The sequence below is a fragment of the Dermacentor variabilis genome, chromosome 3, assembly GCF_050947875.1.
Source record: "Dermacentor variabilis isolate Ectoservices chromosome 3, ASM5094787v1, whole genome shotgun sequence".
Classification (NCBI taxonomy): Eukaryota; Metazoa; Arthropoda; class Arachnida; order Ixodida; family Ixodidae; genus Dermacentor; species Dermacentor variabilis.
The window spans coordinates 29,653,044-29,666,011 of NC_134570.1; the positions used below are offsets into that span (position 1 = coordinate 29,653,044).

Below are 12,968 nucleotides of genomic sequence, written 5' to 3' on the forward strand. Positions count from 1 at the left end.
GAGTGATGATGCGCGATTGAAACAGCACCCTGTCAGATACCAGGCGCGTCAGAACGCTGGCGCAATGGGAAACGCTGGCGGTGGCGTGACAGGCGTCGCATATCGATGGTGCACGGGACCGCGGCCAAGACCGACAGAAAACTGTTCGCATTTGTCAGCGCCCGATGAAAGGACTAGATAGATTCAGCTTGAAGTTTGCCACCCATTCCTCTCAGACCAGCGTCCTCACAACGATGTGGTATATGCGCACAACTTTTGAATAGGAAAGCTACATGTATGCATGCGCAACGTTCGTACCAGACGCGGAAGCCAGAACAACGCTGCCCCAGCTCTGACAGCTAGAGCCCGATTGAGCAGAGAACTTACGAACTCGCGCTGTAACGTCCCCTGTGCCTCCAGTCTTCTATAGGTTCTATAGGTTCGGCGCTGCCGTCCTTCTATAGGTTATAAAAAAGGACGACAGCACCGAAAGATATCCGCCATGGCGTCCCGGAAATGAACGAACGTAATTGGCCCACGCATTCGTGCAAATTCTCTTTGAGTTGGACAGCGGCGTATTTGTCGCCGCATTCACGGGTGATCGCCGTCTTGGAGTTCGCGCCACGGCCTACAGCGCACGCCGCAATTTTCGCGCACGAAGTTTTGGAGCGGTGCCGCTGCGCATCGAGATCATTTTGCAAACCCGAGCGTTCAAAAGCGAGCGCACGCCATGTTCGCGCAAGCTCATTAGGCTGGCACTGGGCCATATCTGTATTTTTGGGGGGTCGTGCCAAATACAGAAAAAAAATTCAATTACAAATATTTCTCTAGTCGTTCGATGCTAGACACAGAGTAGGAGAATGAGGAGCAGAGTAGAGAGACAAAGGATGCATAGAGAGGCAGGGAGGTTAACCAGAGGTTGTTTCGGCTGGCTACCTTGCGCGGGGCGAAGGAGTAGGGAGATAAAAAGAGAAAGACATGGAAGGGGGAGAGGAAGAGAAATAGAGACGAGCACAAACAAACCGCGTACACTGTAGAGCAGTAAGGGTGGGGGTGCCCTTAAAGTCTCTCATGAAGGCTTGTAGACCGCAGGAATATCATACCGGTGTCACACGTACACGATCGCGATCGGGACCGATCCGGATGGAAATTCTCGACTACGATTGGCTCTCCCGCGCATTTTGTGCAAAGGAGCCAATCACGACCCAGAGATCTGATCCCGATTGGGCTTGATCGGGATCAAAAGTGCACCGTGTGACACCCGTATTAGTAGCGCGATTAAGGCCTTCTGCGCGGACGTTTTTTGGGAGCACTAACCTATAGCTTTTAGTTCTGATAGCGGACGATTGTCCAAATGGTCCATCACTCTGCACATCACTTGCCTCTCGGCACTATAGCGCTCGCAGCTACAGATAATGTGTGCGAGCGTCTTATCACAGTTGCATGTGTCGTAGGTGGGCTTTCGGTCATTCCAATAAGGAAGGCATAAGTGATTGTAAATGTTACGCCTATAGTCACAGACGGTACAGCGTGGTCTGTTCACGTCGTGGTAACCCAGGCGGTAAATGCACTTGTATATCCGCAAGCAACGAACGCAAACAACAAATTGTGAAAACATTCCAGTCCCACAGGGGCAAAGTACATCAATCGCAGCCCAGCCACGTCGTCTGTTCGCGAAAGCGGAAGACAAACACATTGACCGCTTTCATGTGCAGGTCTGGCTGTTTCGTAAGCGTGATCATTCCCCGCTGATGTTGCAATGTCCTGGAAGCCATTGAAATGCTATGCGGTGTCCGTTGTGATGGCTGCGATGATATGTGATATAAAGGAAGAGGAGAAGGATACTGGAAAGGTAAGGAGGTCAACCAAACCGGTTTGCGGCCTTGCGCATGGGCAAGAGGCGTTTAAGGGATAAAAAGCAAGTAATGAGAGTGCGAGAGGTACTAGCATTGTAAAATATGAGCTCTGAGAGCATGCTGCAGAAATTTATATCCATGGCCGCTTATTGCGACCACATACATAGCATCGCAAGGGACTCAGAGAGTCACAGAAAGCTCTCCCACAACTTTGGAAAGTATCAGCACTGAGAACACGATCTCGCGCGCAGAAGAAAAGAGAGAGAAAAGACGAGAAAGATTGAAAGGTACCATTTCCACATGAACATAACGGGAGGGCGTTTCAAGAAGTCACGTGCATACACTTTACTCTCACAGTCTTAATATTGGTTGGTTGGTTGTTCCTCAGTGAACTCGCACAACCCGCCCTTGGAGTCGGGCATGAATCGGGCGTGGTGCACGGGTTCAAAAACTAATACCGGTTTTTAGGAATATAAATTCAATCAAAACTGATTAGTGAAACTTGAAATATTGAAAGTTACCTGATATAAATATTAACCCTACAGTATCTACATGTTTATAAAATAAACATGTTAATTACAAAAGAAAAACAACACAAAAAATTTAGCCCTGAATTCCTTTTGTCTCGCACAGAGCGCATCACAAACGTTCTTGTGCCTAAAACCCAGTTTGGTAGCGCCAAAGGAAAGGACCACAGGGAGAGGCAAAGTCAAGCGAACAGGAGTTTCTGTTTCAGGTTGTGTTGTTGGTTTCTTTCTTTCTTTCTTTCTTTCTTTCTTTCTTTCTTTCTTTCTTTCTTTCTTTCTTTCTTCCTTTCTTTCTTTCTTTCTTTCTTTCTTTCTTTCTTTCTTTTGTTTAAAATGCTGGAATGTCGGCGGTAGAAACGGACCCACTTCAACGGCGTGGAGTTGTGCTGGCTCATAGGTTCTGGCTATGCGCAACTGGTAATGAGGTCATGCGTTCGATGCCCGCCAGTATGCTAGCTGAGACAGAGTGCCTAAAGTCCGGTGTATTTGATATTTCAGTACTTATTAATAATTGGGAATGGCAGAACATGAAACCCCGTACAACGGCGTTTTCTTGCAGTCAGAGTACGTCTTTGAGGCTAAAAGCTCTACTTCTTATTAGTTGTGCAAATATGGACATTACGATCTCGAAAGAAAAATAACGTGAACTATTCCACGACAGTAAAACCATGCAGCCAATGAGCACGGAAGCGCAGGGCCTGATTACGTTCTTATGAAGAAAAAGAAAAGTCTATTTATTTGAAAAAAAATAGCAAATGTTCGTCTATATTCAGTCATATAACAATTGTAGCACAATTTTACAGCACCAGTCGTAACCATTTGTGGGACTTTTCGTAACAGTTCACGTGACTGTTCGCTAAACGCGAATGTAGCGGCCGGTTGACAAAACCTTGACATATTGTTAATCCATGAACACTCCGCTTGCATGCCTTCTTCACCACTAAATTGACTGCCTTAATTTTTCGTACTATATTCTTTTTTTCGTTACTTACTTTCCCCTATTGAGGTCGCGTCTTCCCGACTATACTCATGCCCCCTCTTCGCCTTCCTCCCCCATTTCCTATAACCACAGCTTATACCTTGCGAGAACTGCGCAGCAAACGTGCGTAAAAAGTGTGCAGAAGTTAGGGAGTTGTGTCTTCAGACTCATGGGCTTGTGTAAAATAGCAAAGGACAGAAATAATCCCAACAGTCAAACCTTTCATGCTTCATGCGAGGTAAACAGAAGCCGAAGCCAATAGGAGCGCATGTCAGTATTCTTCGCACAACCCTCCATATCTTCTTTAATTATTAGTACAATGAAATGGAGCAAGATACGAAGCTAGGAGCCCTTCGGGTAGGCTATCTCTCGATCTCCAACCAAAATACTGAAGCAAGATAAGAAAATTGGAGTAAGTTACATGAAAAATATTAACTAAAACCACCGACACCGATACAAGTCGGAAGCACGCAAGTATTTGCCTGGGACCATCACGATACCATTCTCGCGTTGTGCACAACACACACGAACACGAGCGCGCCCGTACCCTACACAGAGCTGCAATAATTACGCCCACGCGCGTGCTGCGCACTCGCAGCAATGTCGACGAAGGAAGGTCAATGACAAACGAACTATCGCACCAAACGATCCTGGTCTCAACGAAAGAGGCATCGTCATTTCCGCAGACACAAGGATCCCCATTTAGAGCTCGCCTCGGCGCAGGTCGAGGTCATCTCGAGTTTATTGGAGAAAGGGGGGAGGGTTAGGTCACCGTACCACGGGATCGAAACACAGCACCGGGTATGGGACGTCGCTTGGCAATGTCAGGGCGCGGCAGCCCCGCACCTGTATAATAAGGAAGGAACAAACAAATGAAAAGGACGAGGAGCCAGCGGACGTTTTGCTCTTCAACGGCGTACTATCGGCACTCGCTCTGATGGCAGTAAGACACGAACTGCCGCACGCGGGACCCTTGCGGTGTGAGCGGATCGATGAGGCAGGCAGTACGTCGAGCTCAGCCGTAAAGGGTCACGTGTCAGCGTGTCATAGGGTCAGCTGTGTGCTCACCTGACGTACGTTTATCGTTTGTTTCTTTATCGAAATTTATCAAACTAAATTCTGGGGTTTTACGGGCCCGAACTACGATATGATTATGAGGCACGCCGCCGTGGCGGGACTTCGGATTAATTTGGCCCACCCGGGGTTCTCTAACGAGCACCCAATGAACGGCACGCGAAGCCTTTTTACCTTTGTTGAAATCTGTTGACGTCGCTGTTGAGGCGGTGACTAAATATCATCTTCGAATACGTACAACACGTGCGGTATACGGAATGAGAGGACTAGATCGCACTATCTCGATTAACGAATAACAGGATAATTCTTAGCTGTTGCCTTCAACACCCATGCACGCACATCCACACACACGCACGCTGCTCAAAGAAAGAAATGCCACCATTCGTGAGACCTAAGAAAAAGTGTCAGGACCCGATATTGATGAAGAGAGCACCTGTAAGGTTGCACATCAGCAAAAAAAAAAGTTGATTCAGTTACACAGGCTAAATAACAGACGCCTCCTTAGAAAGTAAACAAGCACCGCATGGACTGCACGCAGACAAACTAGCACAGAATAAGATTGTCTTATCATGTTTAAACGCGTTCATGGTAAAGGCATAGGTGTAAATGGTAATGAGCCCTTATGTATGCAACTGAATAATATAAGAAGCCGAGTTGTCATAACATCGTGCTTACACAGCGTAACCAGTAGTTACACAGTTACACAGCGTCGAGCTGACTCTTCTTCATAAATTACTTGTTTTATTGATTTCTGATTTTTGCTGTGGGGCATAAATGCGGAATGGGCTGTTCGTTCATTTGCGTTGTTTTTCTTGTCCCCGTTTTATATCCATTATTATTTTTCTGCGGTGGAGATTCGCTATGCAGCGTAATGCACGAGCGGCACATTGGGTTTCAGGTACCAACGGAAAAGCAGATGCGGATCGAGTTGTTTTTTGGGGACGTCAAATCGACGCAGGCGGGAGCGAGCGCGCGTGTACGAGCCACCCGGCGACGTTCGAACGGATCACGCGATTCGAGTGCCGGTCGGGGCAATCAATCGGAGCGCATAATGTTCCACGCACGCGGCTTATCAGATGACCGCGTGGTCTATATCACTGCGCGCCGATGAAGGTCAAGGCATGTCAAGGCCCCTGCGGTGACGAACGAACGGTGTATATACACGCTCCAAACTGCACGCCGACGTTGCAGAGGGCTCTTATCGCTTCCTTCCGGACACGGGAACGCGCATTAGACGAGCCTTTCTTATCGATTCCCGAGTAAGTACAGATGGGTTGATTTACTTTTATCAGGGTCCTTCAAGGGTTCGTGGTGCTAATTGCTGGTGCAATTAGAGACTGTATTGTTGAACTGATTGTTTCATTGTCTGGTGGTGTTTTTCGGGGTGATGTAGGCAGTTTTGTTTCTTTGTGATTTAGTAAGCCCAAGATAGATAGATAGATAGATAGATAGATAGATAGATAGATAGATAGATAGATAGATAGATTCTGTTCTACTAGGTGGTGGACCCGACGTTGTTATTGTGTATTTCAACTTCCCAAGAAAGATTATCTAATTCCTAAATATCATTACGAATTAATTACTCATTCCGTATTAAAGCACTCAGCGAATTCCACTCAAGGGCCTCGAAACATATATTGCGCTGTTTCTTTTCTATTCCGAGTTTCCTCTTACACGTAGCCCAAGCACGTGAAACAATATTTTCTTTAAGAACGAAGTCTTAGGAAGAGAAATAAGGAAACATCATATCGCGTAAAGCTTTTGCAATAGTGCACAAATTCATTGCTAAGGAAAGGAAAGCCAAACAGAAAATCAACCTAAGCAGAAACAAAAATATGCAATGCACAAAGATGAGTAAAAGTAAGATTACATGCAGCAGGGCACTGCGGCATTTTTCTTGATTCTATAGTATCCGTCGTGCCTACTGGGCACAATCACATATGGGGTACCCGGGCATTATTAGTTAACGATGGCGAAACGAGAACGCCAGAAATTGAATATTCATTTATTTATTCAAACTACCCCCAAAGGTACTCCTCATTACGAGGGTATTACATGGGCTGGTGGCGCGCGGGGGGGGGGGGGGGGGGGAGGGGAGTGTACATTCATTGGCCCCAAATGATACATTGATACAAATGATACTAACAAATAAACGAAAAGAAAGCACAAAGTAATTTAGAGTGAAAATATAGGTAATATACAAAATGAGTCGCACACAAAGATTGCAGAGAACACATTAGGACATATTAGGAGAAACATAAGGCCACCGCAATGAAAAGCAATCAGCACATACGTCGTCGAAAAAGAACTGTAAAGTCTAAAAAGATCAATACGATAATAATAATAATAATAATAATAATAATAATAATAATAATAATAATAATAATAATAATAATAATAATAATAATAATAATAATAATAGGGGGAAAGTCGTGAGCGAATTATATCTTGAAACTTAGTTAAGTCGGGTCCTGCGGCAATGTCTGATGGTAAGGCGTTCCATTCAGTTATTGTGCGTGTTACGAACGAATATGCATAATGGAATGACTGGCAGTTAATGCGTTTGACTTTATATGGATGGTCACGACGTGGAAAGATAACTGGCGGTGACTGAAAGAATTCATCATGAAGTGAAGGATGTTGATAAGGCTTATGGAAAAGTGATGGGCAGGAAATTTTGCGGCGAAATGCTAAGTTTTTAAAATCATGCAGCTTCATTCTTTAACGAGGTGACGGTGGTGCCCCGCGAATAATTAAAAAAAAGAAACGAATCACGCAGCACGGTTTTGCCAGACTTTGATGTTACTGATGATGTAAGTTTGTTCGGGATCCCAAATGGCGGACGCGTATTCTAGCTTAGGGCGGATTAACGTAGTGTATGCCAGTTTTTAATATGCGTGGGGGCTTCTTTTAAATTATGTTAAAGAAGTCCGAGAGTAAGGTTAGCAGAGGCAAGCGTAAGATTAATATGATTATTCCATGAAACGTTTGACTGAAGGTTGATGCCAAGGCACTTGTAAGTTGTGGTGAGTTCGACAGCGCTGTCATCAAGGAAGTGGGTGGTTGGAACTCGTGGCTTATTGGTGAAACACATGGGTTTAGTTTTGGAAATGTTTCATGGCATTAACCAATTTGAACGCCATGCACATATCGCTTCGAGGCCAGTTTTTTGTAATTGGCGATCAGTGTTATATATTACAGATCGATAAATTAGGCAATCATCTGCAAACAGTCCGATTTTGGGCGTCACGCAACTGGGTAAACTACTACTACTACTACTACTACTACTACTACTACTACTACTACTACTACTACTACTACTACTACTAATAATAATAATAATAATAATAATAATAATAATAATAAGCCTATCTTATGTCCACTGCAGGACGAAGGCTCTCCCTGCGATCTCCAATTACCCCTGTCCTGCGCCAACCGGTTCCAGCTAGCACCTGCGAATTTCTTAATTTCCCCACCCCACTTAGTCTTCTGCCGTCCTCCACTGCGCTTCCCTTCTCTTGGCACTCATTCTGCAACCCAAATGGTCCACCATTTTCTAATCGTTAATATAGATTAGAAAATGTAAGTGTCCAAGTACGCTGCCCTAGTGAAACTCCAGACGTAACATCAGCATAACATGAGTTAGAATTGTTAAACGAAGTAAGTTATTTCTAGATGAGAGAAAATCGGTGATTCATGCAATTACATTTGGGTGAATGTTAAGTTGTGAAGTAACAACCTATGCTGTGGAACATGATCAAATACCATAGAAGAAGTCTAAAAACACTACATCAACTTAAAACACAGCGTCTATCAGCGCCTGTATGTCGTTATTAAATCCGGCAAGTTGGGTGTCGCATGAGTAGCCCTTGCGAAAACCGTGTTGATGCTTGAGAATAATTTTATGGCCTGCGAGGTAGTTGACGTCTTGAGTGTGCACAATGTGCTCGAGTAACTTACAAATAGTGCTGCTTGAGGAGATGCGACGATACTTAAGCGGCAGAAGCACGATCACTTGATCTGAAAATGGGCATTATTTATCTATGCGCAAGTCATTAGGAATGCAGCCAGTTAATAATGACTGGGAAAATAGAGCGGTTAACATGGAACAAATACTACGCGATATTTTCCTTGAAGTTTGATCCCTGAAGTCTAGATGATCGGCACTAGGTGACGCTTTAAGATTGGTCAGTAGCGATTAAACACCAGGCTAACTTATGACCACCTGGTGCATAGTTATTTCCACTAATGGCCTTAGTGTAGGCAATGAGTTATCATTTTCATGAGGAAAAATTGTTACAAACGTTTCATCAAGATGTCGAACGCAATCTGAATCTGAGATTGGAAGAGCGAACCAATGTGACCAGAATTTCTTTCATTATTTTGTTCCTTCAGAGCTACGCTGTTTATTTCACCGCGCAGGTTGTTTATTCAACCGCCGTGTGTAATATCGTCTGCTTTTGCGCTTTTCTTAAACCGTCCGTGTAGTCTGCTGTTTTCTTGAGCCGCGAATGTTACTTTCTATTGTCCTGGCTTTAGGAGTGCGTGTCGTATGATGTTGGCCTGTCCGTTAGAGGCACCCTTTTGCGGACTAGCTGGTTCATACTGAACGGACAACGTACTTCGCAAAAGGCAACACGAAAGGCAGCAGGAAAGCTGGAACAGAATGCAATCGTCCTTTCCAGGGGCGTTTTCTTGCATTTTGCTCACTACGTTACTTGCGCGGTTCTTCAGACATTGTTTGCCTTCTATATGACCCCGGAATGCGTTAGGTGCAGCGCCTTTGGTCACTACTTGAAGCGCTTGCGCTCAACTTCACAACCCATGCAGGAGCGATGGGGACACGGTGCTTACAGCAGGCTGCTTTCACTTCCAGAGACAAACAAGGTGCAAAGGACGTAACACTGTGTCACATGCGCGTATACAGAAAACGTTGGGAACCACGGGACCTGCGAACGCGGGCGGGGCATCAGGAAGGGGAGAAAGGAACACGAACTTCAACTTCCCTGTCGCAAACCGTGACCGAGGCCTCGACAGTTCCTTATATCTCTACCTCAGCAACCTATTAAGTCACCCTTTTTTTCCCCTCCGTGAGCAAATCTGGAAACGTTAAAAGCGATCGTAACAATAACAGCGCCAGCCGGTTTACTGATTACGTTGGCATGCGGCTGAAAAAAGAAATATAGAAGTGGACTAAAGAACACAGTGCTTGCACTTTTGGTCCAGTAAATGTAAACCACGGTTAAAAAGAAAAAAAAAGAAGAGAAAAGGAGAATAACGAGGTGCAAAAATTTCGCCTGGACTAATCGGAGGTTCCAGACGGCGTGCCAGGAGACGACAGACGAAGAAAAGCAGTTCCCTCCGTGAACCTTACGAGAAGGGACAGTTTGTGACCACTTATCCCCTTCCTATAGACGAGTTTCAATAAACGCGAAGTCTTGCGCGACAATATCGGGCTTCTAGTTGCGACTGCCACGAGGTATTACTGACATTTCTACGAGAAACTGCATCGAGGGACTCGCGGCGACACGTATCTACGACATATGCAGAGACGCTCAGGCGGAGCCTGCCAGGCCAACCCCACCTGTAGCTGCACCAGCACCACTACCTTACACGTTTCGTCGACGAACCGACAGACGGACGTGTTGGCACGTGATTCGCGTAACGTGGGCACATGCATAACGTACCAGACGAGCGAACGTACGCGACAGCGGGTGCGCTTACCTGTTGCTTCGGTCCCGCTGCTGCTGTTGCCGGTTGGTCGGGGGCGTCGTCGTCGTCGTTGCCGCGTGAGAGCGCGCGTCGCCTTCAATCAGCACCTGGTCCGGCTCTGAGGGGCGCCGGGCTCTGACGAGCCTATTTGAGCGGCCGACAGACGAGCCCGCGCGGACGACAGCCGGCGATCGATAAGAAGCCGTGTGCCGGCAGAGGGGGCCGACGCCGCACGGCGCGCCGCCGCCGCCGCCGCCTTCCGACGCCCTCGGGACCCCCTCCCCCTTCTCCCCCGCCCCACGCGGCGTCGAGACTTTGTTTTCCGACAGCCCTAGCTGTACGGCGCATGCGCGACACGCGAGCGGTTACGGGATTCCTCAGCTCAAACACCTGCGAAGAGAATTCAAGGAAGGCACCGCGACAATTAAGTACACACACTCTGAACAGTGCCGACAGTATCCTTATTGAACAACGCACTTAAGTTATTTATATAACCATGGTATGCTGGTTGTGGTGATGATGATGATGATGATGATGACGACGATGATGATGATGATGATGAGGAGGAGGAGGAGGAGGAGGAGGAGGAGGTTGTGATTATGGTGGTGGTGCTGGCGATGATGACTGTGACAATCGTGATGATGATAGCGATGACGATAACGACGCCGACGATGATCTGCGATGCTTTGTGCACAAGAACATTGCGGACCATTGGCTGACCCCTCAGAAAAACAGTTCGAAGTGGATTCGGTGTCTAGCTGAAGTAGAAGAAAGACTGGGCGAGTTGGGGGGGTCAGAATGGGGTGTATGAACTGTGTAATTTATTGCGAGAGCCGCGCTGGAGCGGCAGCGTTTGATCGACGCCAACTAGCGGTTGAATCGCCTTCAAAACTTTTTCATCAGTTATCTCCATTATAATAATAATCACCATTATCACCATCATCACCATCGCAGTCATCACATATCCTGTAATCTCAGACACACACACCAATTGGCTCATTCACTGTACCCCCCCACACCCAGTGGCCCCATCGGCACTTATATTTAGAATGTACTATCTTTGGGATCGGCCCTCGAAGAAGGATAGAAACAGATTAGAAAAAGACACACCCGATATGGAAAAGTGGCGGTAACTAGTTCATGAAGACATTTGTCTTCAAGTAATTGAGCAGAAACCGTCGACGGTGAGAGTCAAGAAGAACGGCAGATTGGGCGAGTTGGTGGTTTTCTACAGTGTTTAAAAACAGCCCTAACGACACAGGACGCAGAAAGAGGATGGGCCACACACGGCGCCGTGGGTGTTACCATCCTCTTTTCTGCGTCCCTTGTCGTTTGCGCTATTTTTAAACACTATGGAGATAGTCAGTGTAAGCGAATGGGCGGGCGTTTAAGGAAGCTGTTCGCTTTATTAAATGAATAACGCGCTTGAAGGCGTAAATGTGCTGCAGGGAGGATATTTAGGTAGCGTTTGTTGTTTCATTGCGCAATTGCGTAAGAACACAGAAACGTTAAACAGCGATTCTGTAGCGGTAGTCCAGGTTAGGTATACGTTAGAGGCTTATCCGTCAGGTTCTTGGTCGCCAACGGCGCGATCAGCAGTGTGAAAGGCTACCGCTGTCCTCCTCTCCCGCAGCCACCACAGGGGGAGAGGGTGGCGTGAGGAAAAGCAGGGTACATACAATACGTACAAGAAAAAGAAAAGAGGAAGCGAAAGGCAGTTGAACAATGCGTGAAACTATGACACAACAAGGCAAGGCTCGGAAAAGAACGATGGCAGTGAGTTATGACAAAAAAAAAATGGAACATCAAGATCATGAAAATAAGCGTTATAAAGACTTAGTATTCTGTGGGTGGCTGAGTGTTGGTGATTACAGGCAAAAACATGGAAGAGTCCGTGTTCTCTGGTCCTCCTCCTTTCTTTATTTATTTGTTTCCATTGCGAAAATCAAACAATGGCGGGGGCTAGGATCAAAGCTGCAATGAGGCAGCTTAAGGTGCCCTTAGCCCCCGTGATACATGGTGGCAGTGAGTCGCGCAATGAACATTATACAGAAACATGATTATATATAATCATGATTATATATGACATGATTATATATATAACATGATTATATATATATATATATAATCATAAAATAATTATTCAATGCAGAAGAGAGTTTTCAATAGTGCAACAACGAAATGTAACAAAGGCTAGCAAAAAAAAAAAATTGTTTCAGACTTCACACACCATCACATTACATACATTTGGCAATATACATTATTAAAGGTGAAAAAGAAGTTGTGCTAGATTAATATTGCAATAATTATGCGAAAGAATCGGATGAGCCAAAATTAATTACGAGCACTTACCAATACGTTTATGCGAATACTGATGAAAAAGAAACCATGTTTCATTAATTAATTAAGAGAAGGTTCGGATAAGTGAAAACAGTTCTTACAGTGTTATGTTGATGTATAAATGCCGGCATCATGAAATGAATTAAGCAGTCTGACTAAATTATTTCTTGGCCATTCACAAGCCACAGTTGGTTCTTGAAGAAGGCACAGTCAAAAATTCTCTATGACGGGTAGCAATTTCATTAATTACGCTGTTTTCAGAGCTTAGGCTTGAGTGCCATATACGGAGAGAGCGGTTGTGTGATCTTGCGTGGAATACAAAAGATGGTACAACTGAGGAGTTCAGGGCAGGTGAGTAATACCGTCAAGGAGTTTGAACAGAAACAGAAGGTCAGCGCTAACTAATAATAATAATAATAATAATAATAATAATAATAATAATAATAATAATAATAATAATAATAATAATAATAATAATAATAATAATAATAATAATAATAA

General features: G+C 45.3%; 1 protein-coding gene across 2 annotated transcripts in view; it reads right to left on the reverse strand.

The window, feature by feature from the left end:
* LOC142575346 (uncharacterized) overlaps positions 1–10,322 on the reverse strand; it is a 107,613-nt gene extending 97,291 nt beyond the window's left edge. Inside the window, exon 1 of one of the 2 annotated variants that reach the window (XM_075684629.1) lies at positions 10,140–10,322. The gene's annotated coding sequence lies outside the window, so the exon portion shown is untranslated. The remainder of the gene's footprint in view (positions 1–10,139) is intronic. The other variant, XM_075684628.1, reaches the window with a different exon arrangement.
* Between the last annotated feature and the right edge of the window lie 2,646 nt (positions 10,323–12,968).